General features: G+C 37.7%; 1 protein-coding gene across 5 annotated transcripts in view; it reads right to left on the minus strand.

Annotated features, from left to right (window-relative positions):
- LOC117218790 (uncharacterized) overlaps nucleotides 1–21840 on the minus strand; it is a 156932-nt gene that overhangs the window by 59985 nt on the left and 75107 nt on the right. Inside the window, exon 2 of one of the 5 annotated variants that reach the window (XM_033467435.2) lies at nucleotides 15941–16000. The exons of 3 other annotated variants lie outside the window; for them this stretch is intronic. The gene's annotated coding sequence lies outside the window, so the exon portion shown is untranslated. Of the gene's footprint in view, nucleotides 1–817; nucleotides 1058–15940; nucleotides 16001–21840 lie in introns of those variants that run through there. One more of the 5 variants, XM_033467434.2, reaches the window with a different exon arrangement.

Below are 21840 nucleotides of genomic sequence, written 5' to 3' on the forward strand. Positions count from 1 at the left end.
ATCATTAGATAATCATATTTTCTCAAAATACTGACACTTTTGCCCCATTTAATATTAAGCTCATCCATTCGATTCGTAACTAATTCATTCGACTAGCAATTTATTTATTCGTTTAAAAGGCTTCTAAATCTGGCTTTAAAAACACAGTTCAATTCACAATATTTCCAGCCTGCCGACACATGTACGAAAACAATATACAATGGTGTGCATAATTATAGCACACATAACAAAATACCATATTTGTATATTTCTGTATTCCATTATTTCTAATAGAGAAATATAAAAATATGGTGTTTTGCTAACACTAGATTTACGTAGCACAAAAAGCAGCTTATATTAGCATATAAAAGTAATAATAAGAAATTTATTCTGATTTTTAACAAGTGTTATTGTAACATTTGCCGTAAGTGATATATAAACTGAATAAATAACTCATAAATGTATCTTTACGATATGAATAATCGTAAATTAAAAAATTAGTGACCCGTCAGAATGACGGGTTTTGTAAATCTAGTGTTAAGGCTTTGTTTTCAAATATACTGGCTGTCTCGGTTATATTTTTACTGATATTTGAACAGAAACCAAAAAAAAATAAGATTATATTTGTATATTTCCATTTTTTATTATTTCTAATAAGGAAATATACAAATACGATCTTTTGTTAACTTTTCGCTTAAATATCAGTAAAAACGTAAAAGTTACATCGAGTCTATAATTATTCACACTACTGTATTTCGGAAGTGACTACAAAACAAGCATTACTCCAACATACATACGATTCCTTCGCAAGTACTTTTAGATCCAAAACAACAATTACCTTAATTCACAGCTAAAGAACAATCGCTTCGACGATGTACGCACATAAAATCTGAATTCCCAAGGATCGAACTTCACGTAAACCACTCGATTTCACGAACTTCTTTGTCCACCATTCGAGCACAAACGAACGATCACTCCGGAACACAATGGAATCCCGATTCGGCGAATTTCTCACTAGACCAGCCGGGGAACGATCGATCGATCTTCGAGCGACGAGAACCGAGATCACAATGAATCGCTCCGAGAATCGCGGGAAGCGCCGCGAGGCGAGCAAGATCGAGAAAGCAGCGGGGATCGGCGCAATTAAACCGACTTCGGTGTATCTAACGAGATAAGAGGCGGTCGTCGCTAATATTAGACGCCGCGTTTATCAGCGCGCGTCACGACCAATCCAGACCCTCGACTCGATCGATTCCATGGAAAGAAAAAAAGGAAAAGGAGGAAGAACAGTTTCGTCCGGATGTGTATCGGCCGTGAATTTTTCATCGTGAACGAGCCTCGCGTTTTCAGGGAACAGAGCCGGCACACGTGACGCCGCTGCATCCATAATCCATGCTCTGTATACACGAAAGACGGGTTTACTCAGCTTTTATTCCTCCAGATGCCGTGTCGCGACTCGACTCGGAAAACAGAGGGACGTTCTTTTTTTCAGCCGTGGCTCCCGACCAACATGCTACTTCTGCCAGCCTCCTTGAAACGTGGTCGCATGCCGGATCAATGGGCAACGAAGAGCATCTGCTCGCTATTCGCGATTTCCTCGATCGCGATCCGATCGGAATAACGCGCGACACGGAGTCAAGAATCATCTGCACTTGCTGCAGAATTTATACAGATACATTCCGCTACATTTACAGAGAACAATTGGTAAAACAAATATGGAACAGCAGGGAACCATTAAATAAATTTAAGAATGTTGATTTTATCATGATTTATTATGATTTTCAAATGAGGAAACAAACTTCTAATCGTTTACTGCTTCTTACAATTGATGCGGACAAATTATATTTTGCATAGAGATCCGCAGTCTAATTAGAATATTAGGTCACCTCGTAAATCGTGTCGTTTGACACCGCACCGCACGTAGCTACACATACTGTGAGTAACGAAAGTATTCGAACTAGTATAACTAGTATAACTTCGACTTCTACGCCATATATTTAAATAAATATGTATTGAAATGTACAATGAAAAAATACTGTATATTAAAGTATATAATAAGGTATATTAAAGTGGATAATAAGGTATATTAGCAACTTCCGATTTAGTATAAAACGTTATCTACATAATTAAAAATATATAAAGGAACATCGAATTTTCGCCCAACATAAGTATTCGAATAAATTTTTTTATTAATTTTTATTACTAATTTTATACCTCTATTGTTTAACAATATGTTTCAAGAAGTTTGACATTTTAGAGATAAGTATTTATTTAAGATCGATGTCGTTTTTTTATCTCTATTTTATACGATTTTATGATTTGTTTATAGTATGTACGTTTTTTGTTGCAACTCGAATGACCGAATTCACTTTATACTCGTATTCACGCATAAATATAAATTGTTATCTTAATTTGTTAATGCATCTGAAGAAATTTGTAAAATTAGAATGCACTTTTGGTCGATTTTTCCATGTTACATCAATATTAGCTGGTGAATAGGCCAAAACTGCACTCTAATTTTACAAATTCCTTCAAATGCATTAACAAATTAATATAACAAATTATATTTACACGTGCGTTAGTCACGACTGTCTATCCGTATGAAGTGAATTCGGTCATACGAGTTGCAACAAAAAACATACATACTATAAACAAATCATAAAATCGTGTAAAATAGAGATAAAAAAACGACATCGATCTTAAATAAATACTTATTTCTAAAATGTCAAGGTTATGTGAAACATGTTGTTAAACAATGGAGGTACAAAATTAGTAATAAAAATTAATAAAAAAATATATTTTTATAACTTTTCGACTAAATTTTATAAGGCGATCGAATAATTATGTTGCACAAAAATTCGGTGTTCCTTAATATTTTTTTAATTACGTAGATAACGTTTTACACTAAATCGAAAGTTTGTTGTATTTTGACATTTGTATACTCTACTTTAATATACCGTAAAGTATTTTTTCTCTTCAATGTATATTTATTTAAATGTATGGCGTAGAAAATAAAAGTCATACCAGTGTTCGAATATCTTCGTTACCCATTGTACGTACAAATGTTAAGATTCCCTTCGAACGCTTTCACTGCCGAATCACAGCACTGAGAAATTCTCAGAAAATCAAATTTATCCGTAGTTTCATTTCTTGGAACATACATATTAAATTCCAATTTTTCTAGACACTGTGTTTCATATTTTCTCCTTGATTTAACGTCAATCCAGAAAGACTTTGCAAATATTAAACGATTAAATATCTTGTTGCTCGCTTGTTACGCATTTAATATGCAACTACGAAGATGTATGACCAATTAGTTGCTGCAACAGTATGTTACGATATGTTATTCCGTCTATTCCGACGCAGTACTCTGTCGATGGATCGCACCCGCGTCGTCGTAAAGCGAACTTGCGTTTATCTCTGCTGGATTAGCGAATTTTTTGTTACGGTTTCTCGATCCGTCCGCGCGACTGCACCAATCACATGAGCGATTCGCATGTAGTTGGAGCTCGATGCGACGCACGATCGCTTCCAGCAATCCAGTAGATGTTAACGCGCGCGAGCGAGCGAGAGAGAGAGAGAGAGAGAGAGAGAGAGAGAGAGAGAGAGAGAGAGAGACAGAGACAGAGAGAAAAATTAAAGGTAATTTTGCCTCGATCGCTTCGAATCGAGGTAACTTCATCATTGAAATAATTGGCTCGACTGCGTTCGGGATCTAATTACGGGAAACGCGATTGTATAGACGATTTACGACGAATTAATTGGTAAACTCGATAAAGAAATTAAATTTAATTGTAACCGGCGGAATGCAACGCTGCGAGCTTCGTTTTTCACGATCGCGTAGGGTTTCTACTTCAGATCGATACTTTATCACCTGTGAAAAGAAAGGAAGAAGGGACTTCGTCCGAGCGAACAATTCAATTGATTCTCCCTTTGAACTGACGATACCTTTCATTTTTTTTTGAAATACTTGTATTTACTCGATGACGTCCACGCCACAAGCGAATACAGTTGGAAATAAATTTCGTAGCACCACATTGCAAACCAACGCGTTTCAGATTGACAAAATGAATTTCACCAAATGAATTGACCAAATTAATTTCGTATACGAACATATCACGTTTGAACATCATAAACGGCAAATGTGTATCATACAAAAAATAAGTATGTATTGTTCTACGATATCGATACAGAATCGTCGCTTTTGTTTTCGGGCTTTCAGCCCAACGAACGTGATAGACATCGATTGAAATAGGGCAAAATGTAATCCGATTACACACACACACATCACTACATATTGATGTCGATGATTTGGAGCATGATTGGCAACTGTCGATTCGATTCCGCTGCGAACTGAAATTAGTCCTCTTTATGGAATTGTCGATTACAATTTATTGAACTGTCCTGAATAATAGCCGCAGGACGTGATTACGAAGATACGTACCGTAACTGAATCAACCTATGAAGCTTAACCGTTGCGAACGTAATCGGATTACGCTTTGCCTAATGCTGATACTGATGAACAAAAAGTCACAAAAATAAACGACACAAAAGAATAAACATATTTAACACTTTGTCCTACACTTTGTCCTATAACTCAAAAAAACGGGTTAGAAATGATTGTCACGTCTGAGAGTCGTGGTCAAAAATCGGGCCAGAAATGAGAGCCGTGGTGCATCAAACGGGCCAAATATAAAAATAACTAGTTAGGCTCGTGTTAGACTGGGGCATGTGTTTTGTGGTTTTTTGTTTTTCGTCATTTAATTGTTTTATTAGTAATTAAAGGAAGTGGCGCGATTTTTACGATCTTTAATTGTTTACAGCTCATACATGAGCCAATACAATTATCGCTACTGCTCAGTAGATTAGTAGATTAGTAACCGAATCAACCTATGGAGTTTAACCGTTGCAAAAGTAATCGGATTACGCTTTGCCTAATGCTGATACTAATGAACAAAAAGTCATAAAAATAAACGACACAAAAGAATAAACATATTTAACACTTTGTCCTACAACCACGTCTGAGAGACGTGGTCAAAAAATCGGGCCAGAAATTATTATCACGTCTGAGAAACGTGGTCAAAAATCGGGCCAGAAATGAGAGCCGTGATGCATCAGACGGGCCAAATATAAAAATAACTAGTTAGGCTCGTGTTAGACTGGGGCATGTGTTTTGTGGTTTTTTGTTTTTCGTCATTTAATTGTTTTATTAGTAATTAAAGGAAGTGGCGCGATTTTTACGATCTTTAATTGTTTACAGCTCATACATGAGCCAATACAATTATCGCTACTGCTCGGTAGATTTCTTGTTAAATACGTCTCATTCGTTAAATATAAAGTTAATTGTGTCCGAAGAGAAGCCAAAGGTGCAGCAATCGGTCACGCCGCAGTAACCGGCTCCAAACACCGTGCGGAAACTCCTTTTCTAATCTGTCGAAATAATTTCGTCTGCTACTTCTGAAAGACGCGGTGCTCAAAGCGTCGTACAACCGTCTTCGGCAATTCGTGAAAGCGAAAGAAAATACACGGAATCTTAGCTAAGAGTGAACTGGTAAGACAGCTCTTACCGAGGCATATTCAACAGACTCCGGGCGACGTTGACGTTACCGACACAGTTCGAATGTCAACGACAGATAGATCCCGAGAGTCCGTTTCCCAGCGACATCGTTCGCTCTTGCGACATCTCCGGCAAAGCTACACGGGGGTCGACTTCGTTCGTTCCCGTTGTTATCCCCTTTTTATCGCCGGAAAGAGAAGGACGCGGCCGTTAACCGGGTCAGGTATTTGCATGACTGTGAACCTTTGACTCCGGGACCTAGCTTTGCCGCGGAGCATTCCCGGAGTGCTTTTCTTTGCCCGCCGAGGAAGAAACCGAACGGCTCCTTTTTCTTTGGCATTTTCGTCGATGTAAAGAGACGATCGCGTTCGGGACTTTTTCCCCGAGCGTCTCCGGACTCCGAACTTTTCCCGATGCTGTTTCCCTTTGTCGACGGCCTCGGGGATACTCCGTTTAGCTTAAGTTTCCTTGTCCCCGGGGACCTTAACCGCCACTCTCTTCTCCTCTTTGAAGAAAACCCTCGCCTCGCCTCGCCTCGTCGCGCCTCGCCACGCCGCGGGCAACGACACTGGACGGGCTTGTAATCGACTAGATACCAACGATGCTGAAATTCGTTCTCCTTACTACTAAGTAATTCAGGACGTCCTCTGACCCTATTCGATAGCCTTTTTGTTACGGGAAGAGGGCGTTATATAGCGGGATCTAAAACTTTTCGGTCGAACTTTGACTCGTGAGAGGGTAAATGGGGGACAGCGTTCTCTAATTCTTGCGTCTCTCGCCATTTTATTACCTGCTTTATTGAGCAACTTTCGGCTTAACCTTTGCGCCCATCAATTTGTTCTAGCCGCAATTCTGGAGCCACCGAGACTAGAGCAACAGACGACGAGGTGAAAGGAACGTTGCGAATAATTTTTGGTCTATCGTGGGTGTTTGTTAGTGTAAATTTTGAATATGCAGAGACGTAACGAACTACGTGCATCGGTGTTGTGAGCAGCAAGTTTTATGTAAAATGTAAATAAAAAATAACTATTTGAAATAATTTGTTTCAGATCGTTATTTGAAGATGAAGATAATATCGATTCATTTGAGATAAAGCGATCTCAAATAATTAATTATTTCGTTATTTCCTTATTTCGAATAGGACAAAAGAAATAATGCTGAAAATAATAATAAATAAAAAGACTTTATTCTATGATATCTTCGCAATGATTTGTTTAAAGCAAACAGACGTAAACCAGTCCCAAACATCAAATTTAACTTCATAATTATTTTAAATAATTATAAAATAAAATTATATGTTATTTGAAATAATATTTCTAATAATTATAATTAGAAATATTTATTATATTATTCGAAATAATATCTCAAATAACGTAATTTCACAAGGGATAATAGGCATGTTATAGCATGTTATCTGAAATGATATTTCTGTTATTCTGTTCTAAAAGACACTTATATTTGTCACCGACTGTAAGTAGTACAATTTGGCTGATGTAATGATAAATATATTACACTACGATTTACGTTGATTAACACTTCCTTATTCTTAATAATATTTCCAGCAGAATCAGATAAATTTTAGTGCTTGTAAATCATGCGCGAAATTTTCATCAATCTGGCACCTTATATAAATGAGTACAGTTCACCGTCGACAAACACACTGCCATTTCATAGAAGAATAATAAGAATTTAGAGTAACTAGATTCCCACCTAAGAATTCATCGACTTCGTGTGAAATCACACATTTTTCTCAAGCGCCCTCTCTAACCCCTTGACTACGGCAGACTTTGAGACGCACCAGCCGCGTACCATATGGCAGGAATTGAGTTACGATGTATGTCGAGAACGGCGAATATTTTGGGTTGGGATGCATTTTTGTGATATAATAATATAATATATTATATATAATAATATATATACATATATATTATATTAATTTTAATAATATATATACATATATATTAAGTATAATATAATAATGTAATGTAATATAATATAATAATATAATATTTGTGATAGAATATAATAATCAAAAAACTGAATTCCACTACATTAAAACAATATTATTTATTTCTCCGAACCGAATTACAATAAAGAAAGAATCTTTTAAATCAATTGATCTGGGATAAGAAATCCTATTTTTCTCGTCTAACTGAGATAAGATCTATCAGGATAAATATCGATAAAATCTTCAGGGAGCCTATGGGCGTCCTCCGTGTCAGAAAATCAAACTGCGTCGAGAGCGCCTATGGGCGCTCTGTGTCGCAAACGCAAAATTTCTAAGCGCCTGTAGGCGCCCATAGTAGCCTAGGGGCTAATAAATTTAACTATAATTCAGTTTACAGAATAGATATCGCGTGCACTAATCGCATGAAAATTACGCGGCAGTGGAGGTCATGGCACCGTGACATTTGCCAGTCGGAAAAACACGGCGCCATCGCAATGTCAATTTCCACGCGAGCGAGGAAATAACCTTGACGCTCCATTTTGGAGCGCGACTCCCTCGTGTAGAACGAAACCACTTTACCCGTTCGCAGCGCACCGGTCGCCCAACACCGCGCAGATACACCCCTGTGACAAGGTTGAAGCATTGGAAACCCGGTCGCTCATTAATCCCCCGGAAAAAGGGTTTTCCAACGAAATTTGCGTAGCTTTCAACGGCGAGACCGCCCTTGGCCAGGCTCTGCCCGTGACGATCGGCCGCCGTGGAATACGTTCGGCGGCCGGTTTAAAGTGCAATTAGGGCCGCTTTAAAAGTGTCGTAATCGAATAATTATCCGCGTCCACGTATTATCCGGAACAGCCAGGCGGCCGAGAGGAAAATGAAAAGAAAACGGGCGCCGGAACATGGTGGTTTTCATTAGGTCCATCGCGGAGCCTCTTCACCGGAGGCCGGTGAGAAAATTAAATCACAACTGGATTTAATAAAGCTCGGCCCGTGTTTAGCCTGTACACTCGGGAGTTACCGTGTCGCCTCTCGGGATGATGAAGCCCCTCGCTTAGCATAAAGCTCCCGGTGCTATGCCGCGCCGCGCCGCGCCGCGGCTACGGATCTCGAGTTATCGGACGATGAGACGCGGTGAAAAAAAATACCGGTGGAAAAGACGACCAGACGTAATCTAATTTTCCTTAGCAACCCCCGGACCGTCACCCTTGCGCTTCCCTCCTCCGTACCGTCGAGCTCGTTCCGCCTGTTTTCTGCTTTCTTGCCTCGCCGAGAAGTCCCGCGACTCTTTTGTCCAAAGGCCGACCGCGTTTCCCAAGTTCCGAGGAAAACACGGAAGAATAGTCGGCCGACACCCGGTTATTAAAACTTGTAATTAAGGGAATTGCGAACGGCCAACTCCTCCGGCCGGTTCCGACGGAAGCAACAGCTAAATGGAATTTTTGATTACTACGTGTTGCTCGACTCGCTGTCGAAATATTGCTCCTCCGGATGGGCGTCGAGTGCTCCGACGCAAGCTCTCGCGTTTGAATGGCTCAATGGCGAAGAGAAGCTTTTCATTCGCGGACGGTTTTGGTGCAGCCATATTCGTTATTGTTCATTTCCATTGCGTTTAGAAACGATACTTTCGGGGGAATAAATAGTTTCTTTTCAGAGCGTTGTTGTGTTTGGAATTGGCGACGCAGGTGTGTTTTATGGATCAACGATTCGGTTTTACTTCGCTCTTTACCACAGTCTTGTTGCTTTTCGCGATCAGTTGTAACCTACTTCAATTTCGATTTCCTTGCTATTTATTTGCCATTTCTGTCATCCTTTCTGAACCGATCAATTTTTATGTACAGTGGCCCACGAAAGTGTTCGTATACTTTTTAAAACGTAATAACACTTTCAAAACTGAGCTAAACAACTTGATTTTTTTTTAGGTGATGGATGAACTAGTTTACTAGACGATGGCTAAAAATGGCTTTTTTTAATTATACTATTATTTGGAATGAAAAGAAAAAACTTTTTAATTTTTTTATCTGAGCCTGTAACGAAAATGTAAAAAATGCCTTCTGTAGATCTCGGTAACTTACATGCGATTCAGAGTCGAGCTACAGGCATTGAAGGATTTTAAAAACTGCAGATTTCTTACAGTTTTTGCTCAAAATCGCGATAAAACTTTAATTTTAATTTGTTGTAACTCGTAACAACGTGAACCGATTTCGACAAAATTTTCAACATGCATCTAAGTTACCGAGATCTACGAAGACATTTTTTCAATTTTCGTTATAGGCTCAGATAAAAACGTTAAAAAACGAGAGATTTTTATTTTTTTGTTATTCCAAGTAACAGTAAAATTAGAAGAAAAAACATATCAGTCATCGTGTAGTAGACTAGTCCCTCTATCATTAAAAAAAATTCAAGTTATTTAGTTCAGCTTTAAAATAGTTATTGCGTTTTAAAAGGTGTACGAACACTTTTGTGGGCCATTGTAGGTGTCCCAGAGTCTTTCCATTGATCGGGTCGGGTGGGGTCGGGACCCGAAACTTTCGGGTACTCGAAGTCATATCGGGTCCCGAAAATGTGATCGGAGAGTATATTTAAACATTTCATTAGCATTTTGTTTACATAGTGCGTCGCAAAAAACAGCCGACCTTTCAATTCAGAGAAAAACTGAAGAAACTTTGTGTACTTGCTCTTCCAAGAAAATTAAGAAATGACAACAAATACCTACGTTGGAGAAAAAGAATACGATATACGTAGTCTCGAGTATTTCAAAGGTCGTTGAACACTGAATATATACGTGAAGTCCTACAAGTGCTAATTCGGGAGAATCAATAAAGCGTTGTTACATTATTAAAATGTCAGAAATATCCATCGTAGAATATTGCTGCCAATTTGTTACGTCCAACGCGCAGCAAAAGTCTCGTATAAAATCGTATAACACGATAGTTTTTTAAAAAAATTTGGATTTATAAACACTTCCCAATTCGCGTTTAGGTTTGGGGAGTGTTTTAGAATTTTCAAACTCGGGTACCCACAAGTTTCGGGTCCCGACCCGAACCCGAAGAAAATATCCGACCCGATTTTAACCCGAAATCTCAGTTACCTGCACTAGCTCCCTAAGCAACATAAAACATCCCGACACAATTATTATAATCTGTACGCAGTCAAACAATACTGGTATACAATCCTTTTCTGACACATTCAAATAATTTAAAAATTCTGTTAACCTTCTGCACTGGAGTGGCGAGTCTGAGGCACCACTAATGTTTCTTATATCACCTTTTAGGATAATTTTGATATTAACAAAGTTTACATTTGAAAAATTGTTAAGAGTGTAACTGTTACGCGAGTCCCAAGAGTCAATTTTCATATATGCATAAAATGCATTTTCTCATATAAAATAGAAATACTGTAAGTTAGAAAAATGATTTTATATTTTCAGTTGAAGTAGCTTCGAGAGCAAAGGGTTAACAGACCCTTAACATATGCGAACTCTTAGCAATTTGCCGCACAATTTACTTTTGTTTATTTACTTCAGCTCTAGCTTTAGTCCTAATCGTAATATATTAGTAAGTAGAGTATATGATTTAGTTCTATGCTTCAGTTTTAGGTTGGTTTTAATTTTGGTTTTAATTTTTAGTCATTGAATATCATTCCGACATTTTGAATCTTATTATGTATAAATGGACTCGCATTTAACCAATAGAGTATACAGGGTGTCCCAAAATTATGGTACTTCTAGGAAATGAGGGGTTCCTGAGGTCATTTGAAGTAACTTTTTCCTTAGTGAAAATGCAATTCGCTGCTTTGTTTGCGAGTTATTAACGAGGAACACTGACCAATGAGAGGCCAAGCCAACAAGCGGCCGAAGCCAGTTCTGCTCGGAGCTCGCCCCTCATTGGTCAGTGTTTTTTATTAATAACTCGTAAACAAAACAACGGATTGCATTTATGCTAAGGAAAAACATACTTCAAATAACCTCGGGAATCCCTCATTTCCCGGAGGTACCAGCATTTTAGGATACCCTGTATATTGTAATACAAAAAATTTATATCTAGCATTTACACACGAAAGTCTCATTACTTATTCTTGAAGAAAAAATTTGCACAACTAAATATTTAACATTCCGGTATATCGATGCTTTATCATTGCATCGGTTCGAGTTCGCGATACATACTGAGTACTGAAAATCGAGGTTAGATATCTGTTGATAAAACAAATGGTTCGTAAAAAATATGGTTCTGTTCTATCATCGAAATGGTTCTTATTCTTAATGGTTCTCAATTTTTATATAAACGTTACATAATGTGTTACATGATTTGTTTACAATAATGTCTGAAGTTCCCTTAATTTTGTTTTTTCGATTATCGGTTTTCGTGGTCCTCTTTTATCAGTGGCATTAAAATAGCGCAGTGCACAATTTTGAAATATTGTCGAGAGAGAGCTTCGATAAACCGCAGATGCCCGATATCAGAGAAATGAAACTTCAACCACGTCGATCCAATAAAATCCTGGATCTTTTACGACACAGGTGCTTCGTGACACGTGACACATACTCCGGTATGATATTATACAAAAGTATCTATGTACAGAAGGTACATGCCGTGACGCGTTTCTCTCTTGGGCATGTTATTGGTGTGAAATAAGATTCACCGTAATACATATTACTTAAATTCATCGTATCAGTTCTGGTTATGCACAACCATCCGAAAGTTTGCAATAGTCAATATGGTATCTACCACGAAACATTCGATGAAACAAATATTTATATTTATCTTTTATCAACTTTTATCTTTTATCATATTTCATCTTTTATCATATTTCATCTTTTATCATATTTCATCTTTTATCATATTTCATCTTTTATCATATTTCATCTTTTATCATATTTCATCTTTTATCATATTTCATCTTTTATCATATTTCATCTTTTATCATATTTCATCTTTTATCATATTTCATCTTTTACATTTATATTTACATTTACACCTATATTTATTAATATTTATTTCCTCTAAATCGAACTAAAACTAAATTTTTCTGTCATAAAAGTTTAAGCTTTAGATATCAATGGTGTTTTATGATAAATATAAACTTTTTTTTTATAGCATAGCTGCTGATCTATGTAGAATGAATAATGTATATCGACATACCTATACAGAGAAGAAACAAACGCGCGCTGTTTTTGATTGCGGAAACGCGTTGTTCGTGAAAATGACCGTCACAATTCCACATATCGAAAACCTAGTTTCCCCAAATCTCATTTCACTGTTGTCAAACTTCGGTACATCGGTGTGCAATTTATTATGACATTGTGCAACAACGTATTTGGTAAACGTTTCGGATATATCTTTGTTAACCGGATACGAATCTGTGAAATTTTGTTAACTTTCGTACGTAATCTCCCAGGAAACCACTTTTAACGAAACACACGCTTTCCAACTGTGAATATATCTTGTACTTTATCCTAAATTGTAAACAATATTCACCCTTCGATATTAGGACAGTTTGTTAACCGACCCTGTCAATTTAATTAAAGAAACAATCAATAGATCCTTTTATTAGCACTGACGAACGTGAATAATCAATGTTGAAAATTGTCTCGCCTTACTTTACGTTTTCGTTCTCAACGAAGGTGCATTTTATTCCAAGCAGTCATTAATTTTTTACCGTTGTGTCGATTCGATATCAGAGAATAAGAAATGAACGACGGTTACAAGACGGCAGTTCAAAATCAAACTAATTTTACTTTTAAAGTGATTATATTAGTTACTAATTCTAAATTAACTTATAAATTCGCTTATTATATTCGTTATTAATTATAAGTTAGTTATAAATTAACAAGGTCATTAAAAATCTATTCAATAATTGAGAAAATTAAGTACAGCTGTGTAACTCTTACTTAGCAATAGGTGTACGGAGTATTAAAAGCAACCATTTTTTATTACTTTATAAATAATAATAATAATAATAATGTATTTATTCGGATGTTTAACGATTTATGTCGTAATATTTGTCCCAAGTAACAAATTTGTTTCACAAATAACACGTGAACGTTCATCAGTAAAATCTCGCTATCGTTAACTTAAAAAGCTTTGGGTAAATAAATAAAAAAGCAGCGTCGTTCTCACATTCAGTGTAACCACAGCGAATCGTGTGCGCCGTGCGAACGTTACTACGCCACGTGCGATTCTAACGTTCATAAAAAATTAGCGGACAACAATGGTGGCTGGTGTGCCGGTAGATATTAAACATTCCGTGCACGTTCGCGATGCCATTAAACGGGCGCCATGGTTTCGACACACAGGGTAACACGAGATGAAAAATCGATCGAGCCCGGCGCATCGATGAATTTCTTGGTGGCCTCGGTACGCGTCGAATGCATATGAAGTCGAGAAGGATCCAGCGAGAGGGTCGAGTCACTCGTCGCCGAACTCGAATATTGACGGACTACATTTCCATATATCCGAGGGCTGGGAAAAGGGTCCAGGCTTCTCGCGGAGGCTTGGGAAACTCAAAATGCGGGATGAAATGGAAACGGTCTTGCCTTTTAGCTGGCACAGGGAAATTGGAGAGCGCACTGCGGACCCTCCAGCGTCTTATGCCGACGGAAACGCGGTCGAAAGGAGCTCGATTCGATTGATTGTTCTTGCCAGCCCTCGATCTTCACCTTCCATTCAATTTTCTCTTTCGTTTGATAGAGCGTTCGTCTGATCAATATAATTACATCGCGATTTCACGAATTTTTCTTAACGGGGCAATCCCGATGATCGATGCACGTTCAACTGTCAGGAAAAGTAGAACTTTTGATAGAAATGAGATAAAGCGATGACGTCTTTTACGTTAAAGCTGCTACGTTGCAGAATAAGGGAAGGGATTTTTTCACCAGGAAAATTTATGTCAAGCTTGAAATGTTCCCAATAAAATTGTGATTTATCTAGTACCATGCAAGTTAAATCTTTTTATGACAATTTTTGTTCTACATCAATTTTTGTAAATTCTCCCTAATTAACACCCAGATTGTGTACAAAATGGACAATTTGGAAAGAGGAGATACGATTGTTCGAACCTTGCGACTCGATTTTATAATTACAGATTGTTAACAACTATAAACACGATAAAAACGAGCCGCAAGGCTTGAACGATCGTATCTCCTCCTCCTAAATTGTCCATATTTAGGTACAATCTGTGCGTCAATTAGGGAGAATTTAGAGTACATCAATTTCCGTAGGTTTTGATTACAGAATTTTGAAAAACAAATCAATTTAAGCGAAGGAACTAACGAAATCGTGACTTTTTCGTTGAAATGCGTTGATAGTCTGCTAATTTTTTTTTCTCAAAATTTGCAATAAATTTTCTAACTGGATTTGAAATCATCATCGTTCATAGATTTCATAACATCATCAGTTCCAATCACAACGTCGTGAAAATATGTTTCGGTTGTTTCTTCTTCGTAATCGAGAAGATCATGATTTTCTTTGAATTTATTAATTCGTTATTGATTCGTATGCAAAAATTTTGTTTTGAGTTACTTAGTTTTGAATTACATAAACTGTTTTATACTCACATACAAATTTTAAGGGGTTAATATTGGATTTGTTGAGAAATTGGCACTGTATTCGTGCGATCTATATTATTGACAGTACATCAATCTGACTTGCGAATGTTCAATAATAGTGACAATATACATGTACATTGATCGCTAAGATAATATTGAGGACCTTGAAATATTGACAAGATGTTATTGATCGTCCATCAGTGGGCATTCTAGTTTACAATATGAAATTTCAAGTCTGAGATCGATTCATTCTTCCCTACTTCAATTATGACATCGGTTGATTTTTATACATAGAATATATATTTTTCAGATTAACTTACTATTGATTAATACTATTGTAGATTTACGGAGCACAAAAAACAGCTGTTTTATATTAGCTTATAAAAGTAACAATGAGACATTTATTCTAACTTTTAACAAGTATTACTTTAACATTTGCCGTAAGTAATATATAAATTCAATAAATAACTCATAAACGTATCTTTACGATATGAGTTACGATAAATCGTAAATTAAAAAAATAGTGACCCGTCATTTTGATCAGTTCCGTAAATCTAATGTTAAATACGGTTGGAAGATTTTATTAGCGGCGAATATAAAAAAACAACAAAAAACCAAAAGTAAATATCGTAATAAAGTGATTGAGTAAGTTTCAATTAGGACTTTTTTGTAAGCGTTTGGTTATTCTCTCACCAAATTTCTAAATTTTAACTACGCGAATATTTAACTTACTCCATGATCTATTTTTTTTTTTTTACCTCTTCTGTAGTCGCTGTGTGTGTGTGAACATAATTTTTATCATTATCTTATGAAAATTCTCTTCATTCGACAAAAATAATCGTACGTCTGAATAAAGAATGCTTAGTATAAAGCAACTACACTCTACGATGGGCAAAGAAGTCACTTTATGTACCTTAGTTTCCCTTTACTTGGTCGGCAACTGCGAAGTTATGATTTCACAGCACTCGCATACCTGCAACAAAGAACGAAACGAACACATTCAGCAAAAGTTTCGGATAAACTTAATTTACTTGTACACGTTGATTAAGCCTCGACTTTCGTAAACTGATTTGTACGAAATCTGTATTTGGTAACAAGGTCACGGTCTAGTTATCAGATAAATATTTGCATCGATTAAAATGTTCTCGTTAAGTATGGAACAATTAAATATCTTATCATGACCTGGCCTTTTTCTTTATCGTCAAGGTTTTTTGGTACGAGACTATGGAAATATTCGGATGAACTGTTATCTATATACATATATAACGACAGAATGGTAAATTGAACGACCCAAACCCACAGGAAAGTAAATAAACGTCTGGTTAATAACAACTTCTACAAATAGCGTAGCGAAGCTCCATCTTCGCAAAATTGCCCATAAAAACTGGGTACACCCTTCTAAAATCATTCTCAAGCATCTCTGATGTCTAAGATACGCGTAATGAGCGCAACATAAAGATAACCTTAACCGTCTTCAGCAATTTATGCGTTCTCGCTAAACGCTTCTTCATTGAGTTAAATCTCGTGAGAATATCTTTCGTTAATGCTATTTTAATTATGATTTGCAGCGATTACAAAGGAATGCGGTGAAACGGACGCAACAATGTATAATTTGCATATTAAGTGAAGACTAGCTTTCAGTAAAGTCTGTATAAAAATATTAGGTTGGCAATCAAGTTCTCGCCGTTTCTAACAATTTTAACATTCCGCATGTCATTAAATGTTTTTGTCATAATGTTTCAAATCATTCGAAAGAGAATGTTTTGTCCTACCGGAATCTATGTTTTGCTTTTATTGTTCGAGTTAATTTCTGTTAACTTTATGATCATTAAAATGGAATGTTAAGTTGAGAAAAATGAGTATTTTCGACACCTCCTCCTTTTTGTTTTTAATCAAGGTTCTAAGGTCGCGAAAGCTGCTCGCGACATTTGTGCTGTGTATGGAGAGGGTGTCATAGCTGAAAGAATCGCTTGTGATTGGTATGCTAAGTTCAAAAATGAAAATTTTGACCTCAAAGACGCAAAGACGTTCTGGCCGTCCAGTCCAGTTCGATGAAGAGCGATTAACACGTTGACTGCCACGCGTATTTACAACAAAATCTCCTACAGGCCACCCGTGCCGCTATAGGAAGCGTGCGCTGTTAATTCATATCTGTTTCTGTTCCTGCATGAACAGTTGGAATCTTTGCCGAGTACCGAATGGTATAACTTAAAATCTCTGCCCTTATTTTTTTCAATAATGAAAAGAGATCGGATTGCCAGGAAGGAGAAGCATAAATAAAATTACATCGTAAGATTCTGATTTGGATACTGATAAATATAATCTCTTAGTGATAATGAATGTTATGAAGATACTATTGACGAGATTTTACGAGAATTGGTCATGGAAGAAGAAAGAAATGTTGATGATACCGAGGAAGCTAGAGTTCAAATAAAAGATACGAAATGGACCGATCAGAGGCACGAGCATATCTGAAAAAACAAACAACTTTGTGTCCAAGCTGTCCTGATCAACCTCAACTTTGCAGAGAATGTTTGAATGTTATACACTGCGAATAATTTTTTTAATAAACCATTTTTATAAGAATTCAATAGTCTCATTACCTCCTGTAGAATATTTGTCGAAATATTTTCGGAAATCCTTTGTAAGTAGTCAAATCAGCGTCACCCGAATTACGGGTGACGTGGCCTGATGAGAACTTTTGCTGCCACCCGAATACGGGTGATGCGGCAGTCAACGTGTTAAACCAACTTTTGCACGAAAATTCGCGTCATACGACAAGGGAACTGGCAGAAAAAATGAAATGTTTCCACACTGCTATAGAGAAGCACCTTCACTCGATAGGAAAGGTTCAAAAGTGTGGAGCATGGGTCCGCATGCTTTAAGTGACAACAACAAAAATCATCGAGCTTGGATGAATTTGTCGAGTCGAGACCGGGTGATTTCTACCAACGAGGTATTGAAAATTTTGTTGAACGTTGGGAAGAAGTTGTAACAGCAAGGGAGAAAATTTAAAAAATTGATTAAAGCAAACTGATCGATTAAAAGCAAAAGGAAGAAGGCGTCGAAAATGCTCATTTTTCTCAACTTGACATTTCATTTTAATGATCTGAAAATTAATATAAATTGACTCGAACAAAAAAAACAAACATATATTCCAGTAGAACAAAACATCCTCTTTCGAATGATTTAAAACATTGTGTCAAAAATATTTAATGACATGCGGAATGTTAAAATTTTTAAAAACGGCGGGAACTTAGTTGCCAACCTAATAAATAATATTTACAATCTCACAGTTACGGAGAACGTATACGCGTCTACAAGAAGTGTTCTCGCGCTAAATTTCGCAAAAAAGTGTTGTATAGCAATAAACAAAAACTCATCCAACCAGCCTGCAACCTCCGCAATCGATCTTTTTCTATTTCATCGTATCAAATGAAACCAAAATAATTATTACAGCGAATATGCCGGCTCGGACAACGCGTAACGAAATTAATGAACTTATTTTTCACGTAACTAATTCATTTGAATAGATTATTTCACTTGTCCGTAAACGACGAGATTATTGACGTCGCGCACGTGAGTCAATGGCCGTGAAGTGTTCTAATAATTATTGAAACAATTCATGCGTGAATTTGCAAAGAGCAAATTCCATTAGCAAAGTCTAATAGCAAGTAAAACAAAAAAGTTTCATCGAAACGCTTCGACGTTTCGAATCGCGATGAAGGTCGCGATACATATTTTACCGGATATTGCGAGCTTTTATCGAGCGCATACATAAGCGAGAGAACAAAACGGTTGGCGATATTTTCCCCGTTTTTTCGGACAGCTATAGTCGCGCATAAAACTCTCGACGCATTTGCGCCGGAAACGAAGGGAATAAAAAACGTGAAACGATCGACCGATGTAATGCACGCTCTTTGCCGCGAACGGCGATAGAACATTATGCGAGTTTCGAGGCTCGTTGGAGCGGCTAAAGGATCTGCAGCTGCTAACAAGTCTCTCGAGGGAAGATCGCAACGATCGGGATTACACGCGTCCCGAATTGCTAGAAAAGTCGTCGAGATGACGGTCCGCGAAACGAAGTAACCCGCGCCCCGATATATCGATTTGCTCGTTTCTGGGTCGGCTCTCCCTTTCCCCGAGCCGACCGCGAAAATTTTTAATCAACACGAACGCGTTTATTGTTTCCGATCCGGAACCGGCGAAACGATCGTTCGGAGAATTTTAAGTCGGATTGTTGCCGCGGTTCGACCGGCTTCGGCGGATTCAGCGTTTCGTGTTTTGATTGCGATGCTATGAGCTGTGCGCGATGCTGAAAAAAGGTACGAGATATTACTAGATACTCTGGTTTATTTGGATTCCAGGGGAACGCTTTGCACATAGTTTCGAAAACCACCTTCAATTGAAACAACGTTTGTTATTGGATCGCGTATCAAACTCATTCGCGTTTCATTCTCTGGAAAATCGCTATCGGATTCTATCTACAACTAGCTTAACTATTTGCACTCGAGAGTAATTTCACCCCGGCAAGCAAGAATTTCAACGAACTAGAAATTTCATTCGATCCGAAACATTTTGGATGTAATCGAAAGAGAAATCTCGTAATGTCAGATAATGCTGTTTCTATGTGCGTATACATGTACAGTAATTTTTCCTTAATTCGCGCCGAGATTGCGCACAAAAATGGACGATTTGGGAAGAGGAGATACGATTATTCGAGTCACGCGGTTGGTTTTTATAGTTGTTGGTGTAACTATAAAAACACTTTATTCCATTTCATACTTTATTTTCCATGTTACACGATGAGTTCGTCGCTTGGAAATACAGTAATTTTTCCTTAATTCGCGCTGAGATTGCGCACAAAAATGGACGATTTGGGAAGAAGAGATACGATTATTCTTGTCTCGCGGTTGGTTTTTATAGTTGTTGGTGTAACTATAAAAACACTTTATTCCATTTCATACTTTATTTACCATGTTACACGATGAGTTCGTCGCTTGGAAATACAGTAATTTTTCCTTAATTCGCGCCGAGATTGCGCACAAAAATGGACGATTTGGGAAGAGGAGATACGATTATTCGAGTCTCGCGGTTGGTTTTTATAGTTGTTGGTGTAACTATAAAAACACTTTATTCCATTTCATACTTTATTTTCCATGTTACACGATGAGTTCGTCGCTTGGAAATACAGTAATTTTTCCTTAATTAGGGCTGAGATTGCGCACAAAAATGGACGATTTGGAAAGAGGAGATACGATTATTCGAGTCTCGCGGTTGGTTTTTATAGTTGTTGGTGTAACTATAAAAACACTTTATTCCATTTCATACTTTATTTTCCATGTTACACGATGAGTTCGTCGCTTGGAAATACAGTAATTTTTCCTTAATTCGCGCCGAGATTGCGCACAAAAATGGACGATTTGGGAAGAGGAGATACGATTATTCGAGTCACGCGGTTGGTTTTTATAGTTGTTGGTGTAACTATAAAAACACTTTATTCCATTTCATACTTTATTTTCCATGTTACACGATGAGTTCGTCGCTTGGAAATACAGTAATTTTTCCTTAATTCGCGCCGAGATTGCGCACAAAAATGGACGATTTGGGAAGAGGAGATACGATTATTCGAGTCACGCGGTTGGTTTTTATAGTTGTGTGTTAATGCATTAAATCCAATTGTAACGCCGACACCGATGAAATTTACAAATTAACACATTGTGTGCGAGAGAGCTATTAATGATACCTTTTCCACAGAATTGCTATTTCCACATTATTGTATACGTTACCCGAAAAAATGAAAAACTCAATTAAAAATTTACTTGTTTAAAATTTTGTTATGTATTCGAAAGAACTCCGCTCTGAAATCCTAAAAATCCTTGTTACATACTTGTCGTAATACACCTGTCGATGCGACGTGAAAAAAGGAAAATGAAAGCAGAAGAAGTAGAATACGACAATAATCATTCTAATAAAAAAAATAGACCAAACCGCCAACACTCTATATCCGTTATTCAAATTTTTCTTGACAAAGCGGATCGACGGAATTTGCGGAGAAATTCGCGGAACACGCAGCGCGTTAACTTCCATCGCTGCTACCCGCGCGATGGGGCTAAATTCACGGATTGTTTCGCGAAAAGTTCTTTCTCTGCGCCGACAGTTCTATCCAGCCTCGGGCTATAAATAATAGTGGAATTCGGCATTTAGAGGCGCCGATGAATCACGAGCCTTCAGGGTTGCTCCTCCCCCGTGCACGCCTCTGCGCTCGCGAGCGCACAGGGAACACGCATGCGAACGAGTTTCGTCGTTCGAAGGTTAAAACAATGCCCTTTGAAGCGGCTCGCTGCGATCCTGCCGAAGGGCGCGCGCCTCTCGTCGCCACTTCGTTATTTTCACACCGTGTTAATTGACTTTCCGAGCTGTTCGAAACGGTTTCAACGACGCGCCGCCTCCGTGCGAGCACACGTCTTTCGAGAGGACTTGTTTCGACAAACGTTCGATTAATTGGATTCTTCGAGGGTTCCGGGGAACGTTGATTTAGGGTCGATCCCTCACCCCAGCCTGCGCTCGCGATTAAATCAGTCACTCGTCTAGTTTGTCATTTGCCGATTACCGATGATCGTTTGATCACCGTTTCTCTGTGATTATGCCGTTCGCTACGGAGACATCGTGGTCGGCGAGCGCACTGTGTAAATACTGTGGCGATTCAACGGTAATGATCAGACTACGGATCTTTATGCGAAATACAGATTTCCTTTGGAAATTGCAATAGACAGTAGGCAAGTAGAAATTTCCTTCTTTATTTGACAAATT

Source organism: Megalopta genalis, chromosome 8, assembly GCF_051020955.1.
Source record: "Megalopta genalis isolate 19385.01 chromosome 8, iyMegGena1_principal, whole genome shotgun sequence".
Classification (NCBI taxonomy): Eukaryota; Metazoa; Arthropoda; class Insecta; order Hymenoptera; family Halictidae; genus Megalopta; species Megalopta genalis.